We start from the raw sequence: 22,474 nt of genomic DNA on the forward strand, positions 1-22,474 counted from the left end.
AATAGCTGATCCCCTTTCCCTCCATTACTATCCCTCTAACCAGGCTCGTTCCTGTTCATCCTCATTCTCCTCCTCCTCCTCCATATCTCAATTTTCTCCATCCAGTGAGGATATAACAGAACATGAGTATACTGGGTCAGACCAAAGGTCCATGTAGCCCAACATGGCCAGCCCAGGTCACAAGTGCCTGGTAGAATTCCAAAACGTAGATAATTTTCTTGATGCTTTCATCTAGGTCTACATTAATAAGTTTATGGACTTTATCTCTAGGAGTTTGTCTAAACCTATTTTAAACCCAACTGTTCTGTTTTACCACATCCTCTGGCAAAGAGTTCCAGAGCTTAACTACACATTGAGTGAAAACATATTTTCTGTTTGTTTTAAATGTGGTGCTGAGTAACTTCATGGAGTATACCCTAGTTTTTGTACTTTTTGAAAGAGTAAACAATTCATGTTTACCTGTTCCATTCCATTCAGGATTTTACAGACATCTTATATCTCCCCCTCAGCCATCTCTTTTCCAAGGTGAAGAGCTATAACCTTTTTAGCCTTTCCTCATACCAAAGAAGTTCCATCCCTTTAATTTTGGTCTCCCTTCTCTGTACCTTTTCCAATTCCACTATATATGTTTTGAGATGTGGCGACCAGAATTGCACACCAGAATTGATATAGAGGCTACTTCTGTTCTGTGCAATGTAGAATTTGGCACAGGATCAATTTTTTGCACGGCTGCAAGGGGAAAGCAGCAGTGTTGATTTCTGACCACTTGAGTCCTAAATTCAAAAAGCAGGAAGGGAGTGGTGGTGTCAGCTGCATGGGTTGGAAAACAAGCCTGTACAGCCCAAGGGGAGAGGAAGTGAGGCAAAGGCAAAGAATTTGGGCACAACCTGGCCCTACCTTTGTGATATTTAAGACTGTTCTAGATATGAGCTGAACCTAGCTGTTAAGGAGTTGCTAGAAACTGGATCAGTATGTTCCACTGAAGCTCAATAGCTGCTCTGCCTCCTCCTGGCTTTAAGGTGGAGAGTTGATTCAGTCTCCTGCTGGCTGCTTAATACTGAGGTACAGCTGTATACTTATTGAACCTTGAGAACAGTTTTATCCCAAAATAAACTGCTGGATCGTTGAAGGGAGAGAGAGAGGGAGAACAAGAGCCAGAGAAGTAGCTAGACCAGTGCAAGACAAATTGGGGGTCTTGCTAGGAGCTGGAGAACAAGAAACCATGGGATTAGGGGTGGGGTCAAGCCTGGGGGGGGGGGGGGGGGGAGAGTAGTAAGAATTATGGCCTTGCTGGAAGGGGATTGCAAGAATGGGAAAGCTGGGAAGAGAGCACTTTTGGGTCTGCAGGGGGCTGAGTAAGAGAGAAACTCTGTGTGTGTTGTGGGAAGATCAAGCCAAAGGAAGGATAGAGATGGATTGGTGGAGCCAGAGGAACAAGGTCAAGACTTGGGATCGGGGTCAGCCCTGCCTAGGGCAGCAGACCTTTGAGGGCGGTAGCACAGCAGGAAAGAACCTTCTTTCACCACTCCTCTGTTGTCACTGACACCACTGTACCACTGCCCGGCCACCTTGAGCCCTGTAGAGTAGCATGCATGCATAGCTCTGAGTCTCGGAGTGTAGGTTTCACAGTCAAGTTCTGCTGCGTCGCGCTCCTTCTGATATACTGCAGGAAGACCGAGCTCAGTTGAGCCTGAGCATGTGCCTGTGCTCAGAGGCCTGACACTGCTTACACCATTCTACAGAACTTCATGGTGGCTGGGTAGAGAGGAAGTGCAAAGGATAGGGGCCATGTAGGAGCAAAAGCTGACACAGGAGGAGGGGCAAAGAGAAGGAGAGATGTTGGCAACCTTGGGGGGGGGGCAGAGAGGGGAAGGGGAACTGCTAGACAGAAAGAGGGGGAGCAAGAGAAGAGGAGGTGCTGGACAATGCGGGGGTGGGGGCACATGGCTTAAGGTTCACCTTAAACTTTTTTGGTTCCTGCACCCCTTTAATTATTTAAACCCTTGTACCCCCTTCCTAAACCACGTGCCCACTAGTGACTACTGATAGTTACATATGTCGTTAACTGTTAGTCACTACTAACTGCTAACATATCGCTAAACTTTTTGTAGTACATAGTTATACTGCCAGTGAAGTCACACTTAAAACTATTATGCCACATACATTAAAATTATGCATAATTGTCTTGTATAAAATTATTGTTTTCAAATGATATGTTCTAGAAATCATTTCATTCCTAAGCAGTGCAATAATCATTCAGTAATTTTAGTCATTAGGTATACCGCCTTTGAAGACATGATTGTGCAACTTGGAGAAGAAGTATGCCAATGAAGTAAACAAACTTTTGTTACCATTGGTGAGAGCATTGGTGTGTGTGTGTGGAGGGGGGGCAGTGGAATAGCCCAATGGTTAGAGCAGTAGCTAGGAGTCAAAGGGCCCAGATTCAAATTCCACACCAGCTCCTTCTGGCCTTGGGCAAGCCACCTAACCCTTTATTGCCTTGAATTGATTAGGGGTGGGACTGTAACTTTACCCCCACTTAGAGCCTGCTGTTATACTCCTGGCAGCCCCATGAGCCATTCACAGCTCACTCTTATGGGTAGCAGGGAAGAGTGTGAGAGCATAGCTGCTGTTTACTCTCAACCAACACTCCAGATTGTGGTTCAGTTTTCAATAGCAGCGCAACACGTATATTGTCACATGCAGTCAGTTCTGGGCAAATTGCTTTAAAAACTGTCCTAATAACTGCCTTTACTCCGTCTAGAAAGTTTCAGTAAATTGTCTCAGATTTCAAGACCCTTTTTTTTTTTTGTTACATTTGTACCCCATGGCAGGCTCAATGCGGCTTACATGGGGCAATGGAGGGTTAAGTGACTTGCCCAGAGTCACAAGGAGCTGCCTGTGCCTGAAGTGGGAATCGAACTCAGTTCCTCAGGACCAAAGTCCACCACCCTAACCACTAGGCCACTCCTCCACCCTATTTGACTTCTTTCTGCACTCCTGGTTAAGAACACTTGATCTAGGATATCAGGTATCCTGGAGCAGCTCTGCTTGGGATGGTGGATTTAACAAAATTCTGCAAATTTGATTAATAAGGTTTTCTATATTTTATCTTGTTTGATAGGTCTGGGCAGAAAAAAAAAGCCAAGACCTGTCAAACATTCCAAGGACCCCCCGGGCTCCCCTCCAAAGGCAAGGCCCTGGTTGCTTGGTGCCCCCTCAAGCCCCCACACACCCCTAGAAACTGACATGGGGGGCTGGAGGTCCAGTGGACTTCCAGTACCCCTAACACCCTCCCCGAACAGAAGAGAGGGCTGGAGGTCACTAGACCTTCAGCCCTCACCTGGTGATCTAGTGCGCTCCTACCGCGGTAGTCTAGCGGCCCTAAACCCTTCCCCTGTACTTTTAGATGCTGAAGGAGGGGGTAGCACTCCCTCATCTTTCCACCACTGCCTCTAAAATGGTAGCACCCTATCCTGCCCAGCGCATCCTGGGATGTGCTGGGTGGGGCTTCCATACCATATAAGGGAGAAATTTCCTTCTATGATATGGAAGCCCTTCCCAGCACATCCCAGGATGCACTGGGCAGGGCACTGCCATTTTGGAGGCAGTGCTGGATGGAGGAGGGAGTGCTACTTCCTCCTCCGGCATCTAAAGGTATGGGGGGGGGAGGGTTTGGGGCTGCTAGACCACCAGGGAGCGCTAGACCACCAGGTGTTGGCTGGAGGTCCGGTGACCTCCAGCCCTCTCTTCTGTTGGGGGGGGTGTTAGGGGGCTGGACCTCCAGCTCCCCTCCCCCGTTGGTATCTGGGGGTGGGGGGGCACTGGGTCAGCAGGGAGCACCTGGAGCACCAGCTATTTTGTGTAGCTTTTATTTCTTCCCTTTGCTCCTTATGTTCTTTATTCAAGTATTCTTGCTCATGTTATATTTTGAAAAGCATAATTAAAAATGCAGACGAGCAATTCTAAAGATTCTATTGGTTTTGCCTGACCACTGAATTATCTCAGAGTAAATGGCCAGGTTGCTTTTAAAGAAAACACAGCTGGCAAGTAAGGAGTGCAGTCTGGTTTGTCTAAGGACCTTCCTCTTGCTGCAGGAAATGCGAATTGCAGAAGTCAGAAACAGTGAACTTTCTGGGTGTTGAAATTCACAGAGTTTACTGTGCTCTTTGCTGAGGCAGCCCCTTATTAGATCACTGATTGCTCATTCCTTTACTCATTTACTAAACTATTGTCATGGTCAGCTCTCTTCTTTCAGGTTCCACACCCAAACAGAAATTGCCTGAGCTGTTCACTGCAGTAGAGACCTGGAATCCAAAGTCAAGAGTCGGAGGCCATCAGTGTCCCAAAATATCATCCCCCCTCTAGTATCAAGAAAGGCTAAAGTGGTTTAGGCTTTTGTTTGGAGAAGAGAAAACTGAGGGGATATGATAGAAGTTTATAAATCATGACTAGGATGGAATAAGTAAATAGAAACCCACTCTTTACTTTTTTAATATAGTACAGTGGTTCTCAACCAGTGTGTCCCCAAGAGGTGGGAGGTGTGTCAGAAACTTTTGGTTTAGATAGAAAGCCTGTATTTACTTTACAACCATCAGTGCCTACAAGCTAGGAAGACTAGCAGTCTTGGGAATCGGGTTCTTGAAATCCTTGTAATTAGTCTCTATTTCTACTTCCCCACTACCCCAGTAATAATTGTTGCCTCCAGCCCCAGCAGGTCTGCTATCTATAGGTTCTGTTTGCTATATAGTTCCTGCAGCACATTTGTAAGTGTTTCACAGTGTCTGGCAGTGGAGGGATTTTGTGTTGCTGTTACTGAGGGGGCACCAAAATTTAATATATATTTGTTTTATTGCATAAGTAAGAAGTCTGGGACTTCTGTGTTGCATACAGATTTTTGATATAGGGTAGGCAAATTCATACTAAACGTAGTTAAACAATGAAATATTTAAGCGTGATTTCTTCAGCTGTGAATTTCTGTTTGGTGTGTCACATAAATGAACGTTGTGTGTCACAACAGAAGAAAGGTTAAGAACCACTGATATAGTACCAAGACTAGGGGATTACTCCATGAAACTCCTTGGTAGCAGACTTAAAACGGCTTTAAGAAAGGAGGACTAGTGTAATGGTTAGAACCCTGGGCTGACAGCCAACAAAAGCCCTGTTCAAATTCCACTGCCGCTCCTTGTTATCTTGGGCAAGTCACTTAACCCTCCATTGCCTTGGGTACAAATTTAGGGGTCGATATTCAGCTGGCTGTGCTCAGTGTTTTCCTGACTGCTGCCATCATTATGCCCGGAAATTCAATGCCAGGTCACATCTGGGCTTTGATATTGAATTTCCACGTTTCCAGAGCTGGCTACATCATTCAGCACTTAACTAGCTATGGTGGACTGCATAAAGATAGGATTCATTTTTTATGTAATCCAATAACATAGGCAACCGTGACACTCTAACCCAGCCCCTCATTCCACTTAACCCATATATAATAAATAACAACACATACACTTGTAGATTAAATGGCCACAGCTTTATTATAATGACAAGGCTGTATTCAAGCGAAACAGCCAAACAGGATACCCGAGCTACTGTAAGCTCCTAGAAGCTACAAGTAATGTACCCAGTCAGCCACCATTGGCAAGACTGATCAGTACACTAAACACTGTACCCAGGACACTCCCGCCAGGCAGCAAAGTGCACCCATCCCAGGTGCAGCGAACACATCTGCACCAGTCATAGCTTTATAAATTAGCGCTACTCCACTCACCCAGCCTCGGGTATTCCCGCCCTCCAAGCTGCGACATGCACAAAATAGAAAATTTATAAGCAAAGCAATGAGTGGGTGGGAGGGTAGGCAGCTCTCCTTTGTGACCTCGAAATCAAAAGAGGGATCATCTACTGAGTTGCAGGCTTTTAAGCCCCTGGCTCGAGTCCCTCCTTTCCCATCAGGAAGCCTGGCTTTGGCGCGAAAGCTCTTTCTGACCACCAGACTTCCCTGATGCTTTGCAGCAACCACCACTGCCAGGGCGTGGGTTCGTGTTCACAGCAACAGGTTAATGTTGGCTCCATGCACTTCGGCCCTCCGCCTCTTTGTATGGTTACCTTGGAAAGTGCTTAGTATTGGCATTTAGCTGGCTAAATACTGATTCCACCCCTTCCAAAATAGCTGGTTTTGCTTTTAAGTTCTAACCCATTATTTTCAGCAATAGCCACGAACAGGTGATTTAACCAGCCAGGAGCAGTTTCTGGCTGGTTAAATCGCTTTGAATATCAACCCCTTAGATGGTAAGCCCTTCAGGGACAAGGAAATACATAAAGGAATCCTGTTCAGAAGGAACGGATCCTCAGGAGCTTAGCCGAGATTGGGTGGCAGCCGGTGGGGGGAGGCGGGGCTGGTGGTTGGGAGGCTGGGATAGTGCTGGGCAGACTTATACGGTCTGTGCCAGAGCTGGTGGTGGGAGGCGGGACTGGTAGTTGGGAGGCGGGGATAGTGCTGGGCAGACTTATATGGTCTGTGCCAGAGCCGGTGGTGGGAGGCGGAACTGGTGGTTGGGAGGCGGGGATAGTGCTGGGCAGACTTATACAGTCTGTGCCCTGAAGAGGACAGGTACAAATCAAGGTAGGGTATACACAAAAAGTAGCACATATGAGTTTATCTTGTTGGGCAGACTGGATGGACCATGCAGGTCTTTTTCTGCCGTCATCTACTATGTTACCTGAATGTAACATGCTTTGAGCTACTACTGAAACAAGCATGAAAAAAATCCCAACAAAAATAAATATTCAATACACAATTAAACTGAGGTTTGTGGCCAGGTAATGTGATCAAGTGAAGTTATAGCCAAGTTGGAAGGCAAGTCCATTAACACTTATTAGCCAGCTAGACTTAGGGCTCAGAATATGGAATGAATCTCTCTCTCTCTTTGCATTTGCTGAGTATTCCTGCTATAAAAAAAAATAATCCAGTACTCCACTGTGTTATTACTATCAAAACATTGGCTGAATTTATCAAAACGTAACTTCTGTCTTACAATTCTTAACTTTCACCATTTTTTGTGTTAGGAAAAAGCCTCGGAACTCTGACAACCAGGAGATTTTCAAGGTATCGTATATTCATTCACAGGCTTAAAAAAAAACTCACCTTCTTTCACTTCAAATCTTTATATTACTAAAACATATTTTTATTAAGTATTTCTTTTCGATTCTTCACTATTCAATGTGTTCAATTTTATAATCTTTTATGGAATCAAAACTTGTCTGTTAAACATCACTGCCTCATTCCAGCATGGCCATTGTTTCATGGCACTCCAAGCCACTGCATCAGGGACAGACCGAGGACAATTTGAGCTGAAGCAGAATACTGTCTGAAAATGTGTATGAGCATGACCGTTCTCAGTCTATCCCTGATGCAGCAACTTGGAGTGCCGCGAAAAGACATGTAGTTTAGGAAGGGGGAGCCAAAAAAGGTTCCAGCAGAAATCCGCCTGGGCATAGAACTCTGTAGTCCCATGGAAGAAGAACAGAGTGGGAAAATGACCACGGATTCCAAAGACAAAGTGGCTGAATAGGTCAGGACTGCAGCTATTTTGTATATTCTTTGGGAGAGTGTCACAAGCTATATCGTTCTACAAAGGATGGACACCCAGGTATAATCAAAAGCTTGGTATGAGTTAGGGAAGTGGCTCTGAGGAGTTCTGATCATTAGGTAACAACATCTTCAGGACTGACCAGCCCTAGCTGATGCATTCCACAAAGAGATATGGATGGTCTGTTCAGGGGAGTTTATTCATACATACATAGTAACATAGTAGATGACGACAGAGAAAGACATGCACGGTCCATCCAGTCTGCCCAACAAGATAACTCATATGTGCTACTTTTTGTGTATACCTGACCTTGATTAGTATCTGCCTTTTTCACGGCACAGACTGTAGAAGTCTGCCCAGCACTAGCCCCGCCTCCCAACCACCAGCCCCGCCCCCCCCCCACCGGCTCTGCCACCCAATCTCCGCTAAGCTTCTGAGGATCCATTCCTTCTGAACAGGATTCCTTTATGTTTATCCCACACATTTTTTAATTCCGTTACCGTTTTCATCCCCACCACCTCCCGCGGGAGGGCATTCCAAGCATCCACCACTCTCTCCGTGAAAAAATACTTCCTGACATTTTTCTTGAGTCTGCCCCCCTTCAATCTCATTTCATGTCCTCTAGTTCTACCGCCTTCCCATCTCCGGAAAAGGTTCGTTTGCAGATTAATACCTTTCAAATATTTGAACGTCTATATCATATCACCCCTGTTTCTCCTTTCCTCCAGGGTATACATGTTCAGGTCAGCAAGTCTCTCCTCATACGTCTTGTAACGCAAATCTCATACCGTTCATGTAGCTTTTCTTTGCACCGCTTCAATTCTTTTTACATCCTTAGCAAGATACGGCCTCCAAAACTGAACACAATAGTCCAGGTGGGGCCTCACCAACGACTTATACAGGGACATCAACACTTCCTTTCTTCTGCTGGTCACACCTCTCTCTATACAGCCTAGCAACCTTCTAGCTACGGCCACCGCCTTGTCACACTGTTTCGTCGCCTTCAGATCCTCAGATACTATCACCCCAATATCCCTCTCCCTGTCTGTACATATCAGACTCTCACCGCCTTACACATATGTCTCCCGTGGATTTCTACTCCCTAAGTGCATCACTTTGCATTTCTTCGCATTGAATTTTAATTGCCAAACCTTAGACCATTCTTCTAGCTTCTGCAGATCATTTTTCATGTTTTCTACTCTGTTACAAATCTTAGTATTGTCCGCAAAAAGGCAAACTTTACCTTCTAACCCTTCGGCGATGTCACTCACAAATATATTGAACAGAATCGGCCCCAGCACCGATCCCTGAGGCACTCCACTACTCACCATTCCCTCATCTGAGCGAATTCCATTAACCACCACACTCTGGCATCTGTCTGTCAACCAGTTCCTAATCAAGTTCACCACGTCAGGTCCTATCTTCAGCCTGTCCAGTTTATTTAAGAGCCTCCTGTGGGGAACCGTGTCAAAAGCTTTGCTGAAATCTAAGTAGATTACGTCTATAGCACGTCCCTGATTCAATTCTCCGGTCACCCAGTCAAAGAATTCAATGAGATTCGTTTGGCATGATTTTCCTTTGGTAAAACCATGTTGTCTCGGATCTTGCAACTTATTGGCTTCCAGGTAATTCACTATCCTTTTCTTCAGCATCGCTTCCATTACTTTTCCAATAACCGAAGTTAGGCTTACCGGCCTATAGTTTCCAGCTTCTTCCCTATCACCACTTTTTTTTTTTTTTTGTTACACTTGTACCCCGTGCTTTCCCACTCATGGCAGGCTCAATGCGGCTTACATATTGTAAACAGGTACTTATTTGTACCTGGGGCAATGGAGGGTTAAGTGACTTGCCCAGAGTCACAAGGAGCTGCCTGTGCCTGAAGCGGGAATCGAACTCAGTTCCTCAGGACCAAAGTCCACCACCCTAACCACTAGGCCACTCCTCCTTCACCACCTCTGCCGTTCTCCAATCCCATGGAATCTCTCCCATCGCCAAGGATTTATTAAACAAATCTTTAAGAGCACCCGCCAGAACCTCTCTGAGCTCCCTCAGTATCCTGGGGTGGATCCCGTCCGGTCCCATGGCTTTGTCCATCTTTAGATTTCCTAGATTTTCTTCTGTGAAAACAGAACAAAAGTATCTATTTAGCAAATTTGCCTTTTCTTCATCATTATCTACATAGTGGTTTGCAGCATCTTTCAGTCTCACAATTCCCTTTTCAGTCATTCTCCTTTCACTAATATACCTGAAGAAATTTTTGTCACCCCTCCTTACCTAGCCATTACCTAGCCATTTGTTCTTCCGCTTGCGCAACGTATCTCTCTTTTGGCTTCTTTCAGTTTCATCCGGTATTCCTCTCTGTGTTCCTCTTCTTGAGTTTTTCTGTATTTCTGGAACGCCAACGCCAGCTCCCAGTGTCTCAGCAAACTCAGAAGGGCAAAAACTGCCTCAGGCGAAAACAACTTGAAGGAAATAAATAGGAAAGCATATCTCATGGAATTATTTCCAATTGCTTTGTGCATGCAAGTACGTACATATCTTTAAGTTTATGTTTAACTGCCTTGTTTGTGTGCATATCTCTATTTTGTGTATGTGTGTGTGTATGTTTGTGTGTCTGTGTAGTCTTGTATGAGTCTGTGTATTTATATCTGTGTTGATTCTCTGCATATTTGTGCTTGAGAGAGGAGATGAGAGGAGAAATGCTTTCTGAATGGTTCAATGAATCCCAGTGTTACTGTGAATCAGTGTTTGTATGTTGTAGTGTTGTAACTGCTTTTCCTATAGAAATGCATTGGGACATTTTGGGAGGGAAGAAGCAGTGATGTACCCATTGGGGGCCTGGGGCCCCCACTTTGCACTCAGTCCCTCTCCAAACCTGCATCACTCATTATATGGCTGGCAGGGATGCCGAAGCCCTGCCAACCAAAGACATTTGCTACCGAGCCACTCCCTTTTGCTGCTGCAGGAAACAGGAAGTCGGCGGTGTGCCTCCACCGGCCAACATTGGGACTCCTCCTGCATGCCCAATTTGGGCAAGAACTGAGCATGCTCAGGGAGTCCTGGAGTCAGTGGCTGGAGGCATGCCATTGACTTCCTGTTTCCTGCAGCAGCCAGAGGAGGAGGGGAGCAGCTCAACAGCAAATTGCTTTGGCTGGCGGGGCCTTGGCATCACCACCAGCAAAGGTATTTTTAATGCACCAGGTGGGGAGGTGGGGAGGAAAGAGAAGGAATGTGTTGCTTCCCAATCTACCCCTTGGCCCTACCAAAATCAGAAGGCTGGCTAGCCTAAGCCCCTGGGACAGGCAGGGAGGAAGGTTTTATTTCTATTCCCCCCTCCCCCACATCATGCAGATACTTAATTGGTACAACACAAGAACTGTGTGCAGCTCCTCCCCTCCTGTGCCCAGAACAGCCCTCCAGTGTGCCACCCTACAATCTATCTATCTGTTGGCTGAATCTGATTCCTAACTCGGTCTCTGTGACTAAAGCTCCCTTCCACTATCCCGCCTTCAGTGCCTTCCCATTGGCTGGATTCTATCAACAGTTTCTGCTGCTAGTTACACTAGAAACTGGCAGGTCAAAGGTCAGGCTCATTCACACAGTGGGGATGTTCGGAGATCCTCAGAGGTTTTAAACTCTGAAAAATGGCCAGGCATATTAGCAATCCTATAAATTCCAAGCATTACTTGAAAAATCTATAGAATCCTGGGAAAAGCAAATAGTTGTCAATTCTAACCTACCTGTTGCAGGAATTACCACTATTGTTAGCAGAATCTGTGGTACTTCAGGAGTCAAACACCACACACCAGAATGAGAGAGAAATCTTTATTTGCCAGCAAACAAAGTAGGACATCAGCGCTAGCTCTCTCTTCAGCTCTCTGTGTCTTAGCTCTCGGTGTCCTGCCTTCTCCTGTCTGTTCTATAAGCTGCTTCTGTTCTCATTTATATAGGGTCCTAAACCCCTCTAGCCCCCCTTTCTCACCAGATGGTAAAGAATAGATTGATTACCCTGTCTTGAACTAATTATCTCTACACATTTACTCAAAATATCAGTTACATAGGTTTGATATTTCCTAAACTGACCTATGACCTGGGGCCTCTCAAACTAGACAATGTGGCACCTATCTCCTGCATTTTATTATTATTAAATTCTCAGATTCCCAGCTAACTTCATAACTAGCTGGGTTCATTAAGGGGCTAAGGGGCCAGTCTTGCTTAATGGCACACAGACATGGTTTGTAATTACTTTCAGGAGACCAGTCCTACACTTAGCTATAATCCATCAAGGAGAAGAGTTGACTTTTCCTGACCTCTTTCACCTAGCTAGGACTGTGGATAATTCAAACCAGATGATGACCTCTTAAACTGCAGACAAATCTCACTTGAAAGTCAGACACTGAATTGAAAAGATATTTTACAGGGAGAAATAAAACTTATTAATTAAACAGAATAAAACATATTTTAAAATAAGCAAAAATCAGAATTCCTTATAAGACAAAATCTAAATTATCTAGAATTATTTAAATCTAAACTATCTCCTTCTAAACAGCATTCAGCCTAATCTTTTAAAACTGCTTGCTTGCTGATCCCCTCGAGACTGTCAGGTATGCCTTACTTAGAATGGCATCCAGATGTGGTTTATTATTCCTTTGAACTAGCCTTAACAATCCATCACTCAAAAAGGGACAAAGAAAGTTTCATTTCTCTCTGACCTTTCTAACCTCTAGTCTAGCAAAAGCTAGACATTTGAGTAATTAAACCCAGATGGCATTCTTTCACTTGCAGGACTGAACCAAACTTAAACAGAATTAACTAATTAATATGATTTCTCTGTCCAAGCTGCCTCATACCCAGTCCTGAACACATTTGACTGCACCCCCACTCCCAACTTTACCAGTGCCTTAATCTGGTCTTGTCCACCACCACATCAACTAAACTGATATTAGTTCTTCAAATTAAGTAGGTATAGCAGTGAGATAGGTAGGATTGAATTGACCCCTATAACATTAGCTCTCCCAAAGTAGTGGGTACTGGAGGCAGGGGAACCCCTTCAGAGTTGCAGTCAGGGAGTGGGCATGTGGTTGTATGGGTAGAAATTGAGAGGTCTCTGGGTGGAGTGTTTGGGAGGCTGGGATTTTGGTATGTTGAGCAGGGGGATAGATGTGGAGTGCGTAGGGAGGTGCTGAAAACAGTAGGGGTGTGTGGCTGCTATGTGGAAGTGGGAGCATGTGTATGTTAGATGCACAGTGGTAGTGTGATGTGGGCCGGTTGGATCAGTGGTGGTATGTGACACAGGGTGTTGTGTGTGCATGTGTGTAAGGTTGCAAGGACAGAGGTGTTGATTGCACAGTGAGAGCATGGGTTGGACACCATCTAAGAAAACCTTTTGAGATGGTAGCATGGGGAGGGGGATGAGAGGAGAGTGTCAATAATGGGTCTGAGGGAGCATTTCAGGGGCATAGATATTCATGGTGGGTTTGCAGAGAGGTATCAGGGTGGTGTATTTAGGGCTAGTTCTTACGGGTTGGTGGCAGTTTTGAGAGAATTGGAGAAATTTTGGGGTAGTGGGCAGTTATGTGTGTGTGTGGGGGGGGGGGGAATCCCTGTGGGAATAAGGCAGTTTGAGGGTTTTAAGGTAGTATGGGGTAGGGGCTGTTGCAAGTGGGGAGTTTTGATTGGTGGGGTATTTGGGGGGGACTATGGGTAGTTAAGGATAATTTTTAGGGCAGGGCAGTTTGGGAGAAGTGGAGCGGTTTTGAGGGGCAGAAACTGTTCAGGAGATGGAGTCAGTTGTATAGGGTAGTTTGGCAGGTGGGGCAGTTTGGGGGAGACAGTTGCCTGTAGTAATTGTGGAGGTGGGGACAGTTTGAGGATGGGGCAATGACAGGGGTTGTAGTTTGGGGGCTGAGGCACCTAGTGGCATGGTGATGCAGTTGGTTGTTATGGTAGTTTTGGGGGGGGTTGGGGCAATTGCAAGGGTTATTTTGGGGTTGGGGTCAGTTTGTATGGTGATGGAGTTGTGTACTTTTAGGAGTTGGGGCAGATGGTGCGGTGAGGGGGTGTTTGGGGTAGTTTGTGGGGTGGCAGGTAAATTGCAGAGGATAGTTTTAGGGATGGCAGGGCAATTGTGATGGATATTTTGGTGGCTGGGATAGATTATGGGGTGGTGGGGCAGTTGGAGGGAGTAGTTTTGGAGGTTGGGAGCTGCATGGGGGGGGGGTCAGTTTTTGGTTTGGGGATAGTTTTGGATAGTGGAGGCAGAAAGGATCAGAGGAAAAGGAGTTTGAAAGGAGTAGTTCCATAACTGTCATGTTTTACTGTATGCAAATTTCTATGCTGCAGAAGCTGGAACTGCTTCTTCCATAGAAATGCTTTGGGCAATTTTCTGAGGGGGGGGATGCTTACTTTTCTGAAAGCCCCTATCTAAACTGAACTATTTTGAACCTCTATGTGTCTTTTCACAGTTTTTTTTTTCATGCCAAGGTTCATCCCATTCCATTTAATTTTCAGAGTTATTTTGTCCCCAGACAGATATTTCTTAATTCTTTCCAACTTCCATTCGGTTGGAAAGAATAACAATAGACAGTGGTTTTACTCTGAGGAATATTTGTTCCTTTTATGTGTCAGATAAAAGTAGAACAAACATGTACACCTTAAAATAACAATAGACAGTGGTTTTACTCTGAGGAATATTTGTTCCTTTTATGTGTTAGATAAAAGTATAACAAACATGTACACCCTAGCATTAGCTGATAGGTCCTAAATTGTGCTAGTTAAAAAAGTTTGATGCTGGACTTTCAGTTTGAATGGTGTCAAAACGTCCAGCAGTGCAGTTTGCCAAAGATTTTTGCTTCTACAATCTTTTTTTTTCCCCTGTGAAAAACTTTTCCTTCCCAGAGCTTGCAGAAAATGAAAGTTATCTTGAAAGATGGGGAGGGGGAATGGGCTGGTACCATTCATTTCTTTCATTCTGTACAATAGAGTCCCACCTGTTTGAAGCAAATGAAGAGTAAGTGAGCAAGCCAGTACAGGCACTCACTTGAATTCTGGAGTAACAACAGCTATTTCATGCAATAATGTTCACAGCACAGAGGAGGATTTAGAAAACTAAACAGTGTTCTTTTAGTTTTCAGTGTTATGCTGACACTAACCATGGAAGGACTGAAAAGAGGCACAGCACAGAAATAGTAAGCCCCAAACTGGTAAGAACTCCATGTTTCCCTTGTATAAATTTCTGATGTGTGCATATTTAGATTCAAAGATTCTTATCTATTTGAATGCATCACAACAGCGGTTTCAAAACCTGTCCCCATGGCCACTCAGCCACAGTGAATACACTTGAGATAATTTGTATATATACTGGTTCCCCAGTATATGCAAAAGTGTCTGTGAGGATCACGAGGACATGGTTGAGAACAAAAGCACTAACATGTTTCAGTGTGGGTGTGTAAAAAAATATAAAATCCCTTCCAAGAATTTCTTCTGCCTTATTTATGTCAGTTCACATGAAACATACGCAGGCATTTCTATCTCTTCTTTCTATTGTATCACACACTGCATTAAATAAAGACCATCCCCAGGTATTTCTGTTCCTTCTTTCTTACTGTATCACATATTGCAGAGAATAAAGACTATCCCGTCTCCAGGCATTTCTATCCCTTCTTTCTTACTGTATAACACACAGCAGGGAATAAAAACAATCCCCAGGAATGTTTATCTCTTCTGTCTCACCATATCACATGCTGCAAGGAATAAAGATCATTCCAAGTCATTTTTATCCCTTCTGTCTCACTGTATCACACACTGCAGGCAATAGAAATACCTGAGCTTGGTCTTTATCTCATATACCTCATTTTTTAAAATTTATTTGGACACTGTATTAATCTGGGATATATAAGTAGATTTAAAAAAGATAAATCGATTTAAAATAAGGTGATTATAGTATTGTTGGACTGTGGAAGTGAACTGGTACTGGAATGATATTTGAGGGCATAACCTGCAATTTTTTTTTACACCAAGTGCACCATTCCTCGCCTGGCTGCACTTTTATGAACATGTGTATGTTATCTCCTCCTGTCAGCTGATGGAGGTAGAGAAAACATCTGTAGCCTCCAATAACATTGGGGTGTACCCCAAAGGTCTATACTCTCTCCTCTTCTTTTTAATCTCTTCTTGAGTCTCTTTGCTACTGTTTTATAATCCTTCGGAATCTCTGCTTATCTTTATGCTGATGACATTCTGCTGCTCTTTCTTATCACCTCTTCCTCTCCTTCCCTTGCTCCTTTACAGATCTGTCTTGACTCAGTTGCTGGCTGGCTAAGTGATCATCAGTTAGTCTAAATACAGACAAAACAGTTGCCTGTTGGTTCTCTGGTTCAACTCTTCCTCCCAGTGGCCAGAAGGCAATTTTTGGGTGGGCCAACAGGTTGGGTGGATGGGCACTAGAGAAACACCTACCACCTGATATGCCCTGCCCACGCCCCTACTCCTACCGCACACCTACCCCACTCCCAATAACTTCAATGGGAGTAGCAGTGCTGGCCTCAGTGATTGCAGGCCACATTGAGAGCCAGGGGAAATATACGAGGGTGCACTCTTCATCCTCCACTGAGCTACGGTCCACCAACACACATATGCTTCCCTTAAATATGCCCTAAATATTACAGTGGGGCCCTAAAATATCAATACATCTATCAAGAAAACTGAAGAAGCCAAAGTACTATAGAATACTACATAGAAAATTGATGCTCACAGAATACTTTGGTCACATACACAGAACACAAATACAGAATAAGTGACCACAAACCATAATCAAATTAAATCAAAATCCCAAGAGGCCAGACCTTGCACAGCACAGAGAAATAGATGCATTTTCTCCTATACTGTGCAACATCACATGCAAGACACAGTGTTAGGGGAGGTACAACTAGGGCAACTGCATTTGGCCCCCTAGCCAGAGAGAACCCCAGGCCAGCTGGAAGCTGAAGAAGGTGCAGCCTGTTAGTAAGCTTTTGTGTCCCCTCCCACATTTCTGCCTTGGGCCCCAGCCATGTCTAACAGGATGTACATTTCAAATCTGACATATTCTAGTCAAAAAATAGAAAAATAAAATTATTTTTTCTACCTTTTGTTGTCTGCTCATTTTATTTTTCAAGTCATGTTGGTCCCAGGCTCTGGTTTCTACATCCTTCTCTTAACTCACTCACCAAGGTTTCATGTCCATTTGATAGTTCTGCTCTCTCTCTCCATGTCCACTATCCATCTTCTTCCATCTCTGTACCTCTATCTTCCTCCATGTTTAGTATCTCCCTTTCTCTGTGTCCCTATATTTCTCTGTCCAGCTTCTCCCCTCTCTTCGTCCGCAGTGCCAATATATCTCTACCCTCTCTGACCCTACCCCATCCAGCTTCTCTCCCTCTCACACCCTCCCCTTTCCAGCATCTGGTTTGGCTGCTTGATTCCCTGCCTGTCCACCCACCCACCCCACCCTCCCTTCCTCCCTCACACTGTAGGTTTAGTATTTGTTCCCTTTTCCTTCATCTCCTTGGTCTAGTATGTCTATTTCCCTTCCCTCCCTGCTTGTGCTGTACCAGCAGTTCTCTCCCTTCCCTCCAGTTCTCCTCCCCCTCTTCCTCCCACATCCAGCAGCTCTCTCCCTTCCCTCCAGCCCCGTCTTGCTCCCACATCCAGCAGCTCTCTCCCTTCCATCCAGATCCCCTCCTCCTCTTCCTCCAGCAGCTCTCTCCCTTCCTTCCAATCTCCTCCTCCTCCCACGTCCAGCAGCTGTCTTCCTTCCCTCCAGCCCCCTCTTCCACTGAAGTCCAGCATCTCTCTCCCTTCCATCCAGTCTCCTTCTCCTATTTCTCCCAGTCCAGCAGCTGTCTTCCTTCCCTCCAGCCTCCTCTTCCTCTGAAGTCCACCAGATCTCTCCTTTTCATCCAGTCCCCTCCTCCTCTTCCTCCCATGTCCAGCAGCTCTCTCCCTTCCCTCTAGTCCCTTCTTCCTCTTCCTCCCTTGTCCAGCAGCTCTCTCCCTTCTCTCCAGCCCCTTCCTCCTCTCCCTCCCTTGGCCAGAAGCTTCCATCCAGATCCCCTCCTCCTTTTCCTCCCACCTCTAGCAACTCTCTCCCTTCCTTTCAGTCCCCTCATCCTCTTTCTCCCACATCCAGTAGCTCTCTCCCTTCCCTTCAATCCCCTTCCTCCCACAAGTCTGGCAGCACTACCCCCCCCCCCCAAGTCCAGCACTTCTGCCTTCCTCCAATTCATCCTGCCCCAATCCAACACCCTCGCTGCCCTTTCTCCCGCGGCTCCAGCTATCCGGGAGCGTTGCCTGCCTCAGATTCTGCTCCTCCCCACCTCTGCCTCAGTCCCTGCAGCATTCTTTTTTGGCCCAGCAGCACTGCAATTCACACGGGCAGCTCCACTCCCCTTTGCCGCGTCCATCCGGCCCTCTGATGCACTTCCTGTTTACGTAGGGCCAGATGGACGCAGAAAAGGGGAGCGGAGCTGCCTGTGTGAATCGCAACGCTGCCAGCGACGGGCCAAAAAGAAAGAAAGCTGCAGGGACTGAGGCAGCGGCAGGGAGGAGCAGAATTTGAGGTAGGCAACGCTCCCGGACGGCCGGACCCAGAGCCGCGGGAGAAAAGGCAGCGACGGATGTTGGGTTGGGGCTAGTTAGGGCGGGCCTCACGCAAAAGTGGCTGGGCCTGGGCCCGTCCAGGCCCGCCCACGGCTACGCTCCTGCTTCCTCCTCCATCCCCATCACTCTATTTGGCATATCTATTTCACCAGAACCTACCTTTTGTTATTTAGGTATTTTGTTCAATTCCTCACTTTCTTTTTTTTGCCACAGATCTCCCATTTGACTAAAACTAGTTTTCTAGTTTTTCACCAGCTACATGCAATTTGTCATCTCTTTGATACTTCACAATTCCATACACTGATCCTCTCTTTTTTTACCACTCATCTTGATTTATTGTAATGTTGTTTATGTTGGTCTACTTCATCACACAGTAAAGAAACTTCAGTTGCTCCAGAACACAACCATCAGATTACTCTGCCATGCCCATCACTATGATCATACTTCACCTCTGCTGAAACAATATCATTGGCTCTCCGTTGAGCAAAGGATCACTTATAAAACTGCCACCCTCACTTTCAAAGCCTTTAGACTTGGTATTCCTGACTCTCTCGCTTGTTTAACTATTCCATATTGCCTCTTAAGAACCCTCCTCCATTCATTAAACGATCACCGTTTAGTTCTACCTTCTCCAAAACGTGCCCACTCGGAATCAACCCGTCACAGCGCATTCTTCTTCCTGGCTCTTCATAGCTGGAACAATATCCCACTTTCTCTCCATAGCAATTCCTGACTTTTCCGCTTAGCTTTTGGTGAAACAGTTTGCTGAAATTACCAGTGTTACCCTTCGACCCTGTCCTTCTTTTGTGTGTTTGCTTTACCCTCTTTTTGCAATGCTTATATCTCTTTAATACCCTGCTTTCCTGTACATTAATGGAGTTCTTTTCTTGTTTCCTATTTTTTTAAGCCTGTACACTGCTCTGTTCTGCCCACCAGCTAGAGCAGTATAGAAAGTTATTGCAAATAAATAAATAAAATGTATTTCAAAATGGAATTGCTATTAGTTTTTCAAACACTTCAACCTTCGGCTGTAGCCTGTTCTTTGAGGCATATTACACAGGAGTCCCTTCAACTGTAAAGACTTGAAAATGGAGATTTCTGCACCATGGGATATATATGGTGACTATGCCCTAAGATTAAAGCTTATTGGCAGAAAGTTCAATTTCAGATTGGTATGCTGATGGTGTTGTAGATTCCTTAGGATCCTGGAATCCCAGACTGACTGCTTTTATTTAGTTTATTAGGCCAAGGTGGTGTACAATGAGAGTAGTCTGAACATAGGCAATAGACAAGATCAACCATAGGCGCCAACATTTCAAAATTTGGCACACATTACCATGTCTGTAAAAAGGAAAGCAAAGTGTGGCAGGGTCATGGTAACAACTGGCCAGGCCATATTTAGATATAGAGCACAGCAGGTAGTGGAGGACTGGTGGCTAAAAGAAGAGCTAGGGAAGCACTGAATGTCCCACCAGTTTCTCTTCATCCCCAACCTCACCTCATCCCCCACCAATTTACTTCATCTCAGTTTTCTTCTCCCTCCCTCCCCTCTCCCACTCACAGCCTATCCAGCTTATTTTCGAAAGAGAAAAACGCCTATAGTGCGACCTAAATCGTGAGATAGACGTTTGTCTCGCAAAGGCGCCCAAATCGGTATAATCGAAAGCCAATTTTGGGCGTTTCCAACTGCACTCCATCGCGGAAACGAATAAAGTTGACGGGGGCGTGTCGGAGGTGTGGTGGAGGCGGAACTGGGGCATGGTTATCAGCCGAGGAGAGATGGGCGTCTTTAGCTGATAATCGGAAAAAAAGGCGTTTTTACTGTGATTTTGGGTCACTTTTTTTGGACCCTTTTTTTCACGAACAAGTCCCAAAAAAAGTGCCCCAACTGCCCAGATGACCACTGGAGGGAATCGGGGATGACCTCCCCGGACTCCCCCAGTGGTCACTAACCCCCTCCCACCAAAAAAAAACCCCACTTTAAAAACTTTTTTCCCAGCCTGTATGCCAGCCTCAAATGCCGTACCCACTCCATGACAGCAGAATGTGTTCGATCCTGTCACAGCCTTTCCCTGGGTCAGATGTGGCTCTCAGGTGCAGTACAGGGTCACATCAGCATTGCATTGTGGTGGGTGTAGGGTATTGGGCTCCGTGATTTCATTAGCTTGTGTTACAGTCTCACAATGTTGGTAGTTGGTAGGCTCTTCTCCCATGGTGCTTTTCCCCCTGCCTACTAGGACAGAGTGTGCCCTGTTGTGTTTCCTGTTGTAGTCCATATGATAGTGGCCATTTTTGTAAGCCAGTTTGAGTTCCCTTTCCTGTGTTAGCCACGTTAGACAACTTAGTTCTTCCCTTGAATGAGGGCATTGTACAGCATTCTGCCAGTTCTGACCTACTGCTCATCTCAGTACCAGGGAGACTCGTTGCCAGTGGGGCACAACCTCTGATCTGCAGTTAACTGTGAGTAAAGGCGGTTATTCCAATAAAGGACATTTTCGTAGAGATTAGTCTTCAGGTGTCAACTGGTGTGCCAAGGTTATATAGCAGCAACCAGTCCTAGAGGCCTGCGTGTATGCAGGTCCCTGGAGCACTTTTAGTGGGTACCGCAGTGCACTTCAGCCAGGTGGCCCCAGGCCCATCCCCCCCCCCACCTGTAACACTTGTGCTGGTAAATGGGAGGCCTCCAAAACCCACTGTACCCACATGTAGGTGCCCCCTTCACCCCTAAGAGCTATGGTAGTGTTGTACATTTGTGGGTTTTGGGGGAGGGGGGTTGGGTGTTCAGCACCCTTGGTAAGGGAGCTATGCATGTGGGAGCTTTTTCTGAAGTCCACCGCAATGACGTAGGGTGCCCAGTTGGTGTCCTGGCATATCAGGGGGGCGAGTGTACTACGAATCGTGGCCCCTCCCACGACCAAATGGCTCGGATTAGGACGTTTTTGAGCTGGGCGTTTTTAGTTTCCATTATCGCTACAAAAAACAAACGCCCAGCTCAAAAACGTCCATTTTTTCGGAAATACGGTTCGGCCCGCCCCTTCACGGACCCGTTCTCGGAGATAAACGCCATGTATACCACAGTCATACTCTTTCCACTCCAGCCTGGCCCATCCATACCATCCATACTCAGGCAGGGTGATTGTTTATTTTTGTGAAAAAGGAACAGCATCTCTCCATTTCTCTTTCAGTTTGAGACGACTACATGTCCTCTCTATTACAAACGTTTTTCAGATCATGACATCACATACTGCCAAGACTTCTTCTGCTCCCACTTGTCCCTTCAGTAAAATAACTTGTATATCCTGATGACCATGGAGTTAGAGAATGGCAAAAGATCAGCTTTCCTCACCCTTGACCCAAGCCAGCTAACACAAATCTTTACTTTTGTATCTATAGTTTGTATTATAAAGTTTTGGAGGCAGAAATTTGTTTGTGAAAAACCAAAACATATGATAACCCACTACTATCGGACCAACTTATAGTTTGTGTTATATCGCTGCAACTCAACGCTAACCGGTTAAGTGCTTGCCCCCGATTCTATATAGCATGCCTAGAAATCCGTGCGTAACTTAATTGGCTTAACAAGCTAATCAGCATTGATAACAGCACTTAACAAGCAATAATGAACACAAATTGGCAATAATTAGAATTAATACGCACAACTCGCTAGGCATATTCTGTAATGAACTATGCCTAAATTCTAATGCACGTAGTTCAAAAGGGGCGTGGTTATGGGCGGGGAAATGGGTGTTTCATGGGAGTTTAAAAATTTATGTGTGTAGTTATAGAATATGGTCCAGTGCGCATAAATCTACATGCAGGGATTTAGGCCATGTTTTCATTGGCCTAAATGGATGAGCGTTGTTTTAGGCGCTAGGATTTCCGCCTAAGTGTGTTCTATATACTGCATCTAAATCTAAGCACTGCTTATAGAATACACTTGGGCAGAAATCTTTACTGAGTGGATTTTTTAGGCGCCATATATAGAATCTGGCCCTTAGCAGTTAAAGATAGGTCTGCTATTTATGTGAAACCAAAAACCAGGATCTAGTTCACTTCAAAAAATTAAGCAAACAATCCTAAATAACACAGTGAATCAATAACCTGATGAAACTCTCAAACTCTTAAAGATTTTTTTTTTAAAGGAGGAAAAAGACCTCATAAAACTGTGACAAACATCTTAGTAGATATGATCAATCACTACATTAGTGAACAATCATGCTCGCACTTAAAACGGTAATCATAGGTCACAA

General features: G+C 45.3%; 1 protein-coding gene across 3 annotated transcripts in view; it reads left to right on the top strand.

The window, feature by feature from the left end:
- The window catches only part of LOC115465832 (glycoprotein-N-acetylgalactosamine 3-beta-galactosyltransferase 1-B-like), a 67,911-nt gene that overhangs the window by 15,736 nt on the left and 29,701 nt on the right, over positions 1-22,474 (top strand). The window contains exons 2-3 of one of the 3 annotated variants that reach the window (XM_030196591.1): positions 7,063-7,102; positions 14,713-14,788. The exons of 1 other annotated variant lie outside the window; for it this stretch is intronic. The gene's annotated coding sequence lies outside the window, so the exon portion shown is untranslated. The remainder of the gene's footprint in view (positions 1-7,062; positions 7,103-14,712; positions 14,789-22,474) is intronic. One more of the 3 variants, XM_030196592.1, reaches the window with a different exon arrangement.

The sequence above is a fragment of the Microcaecilia unicolor genome, chromosome 3 (assembly GCF_901765095.1).
Source record: "Microcaecilia unicolor chromosome 3, aMicUni1.1, whole genome shotgun sequence".
NCBI lineage: Eukaryota > Metazoa > Chordata > Amphibia > Gymnophiona > Siphonopidae > Microcaecilia > Microcaecilia unicolor.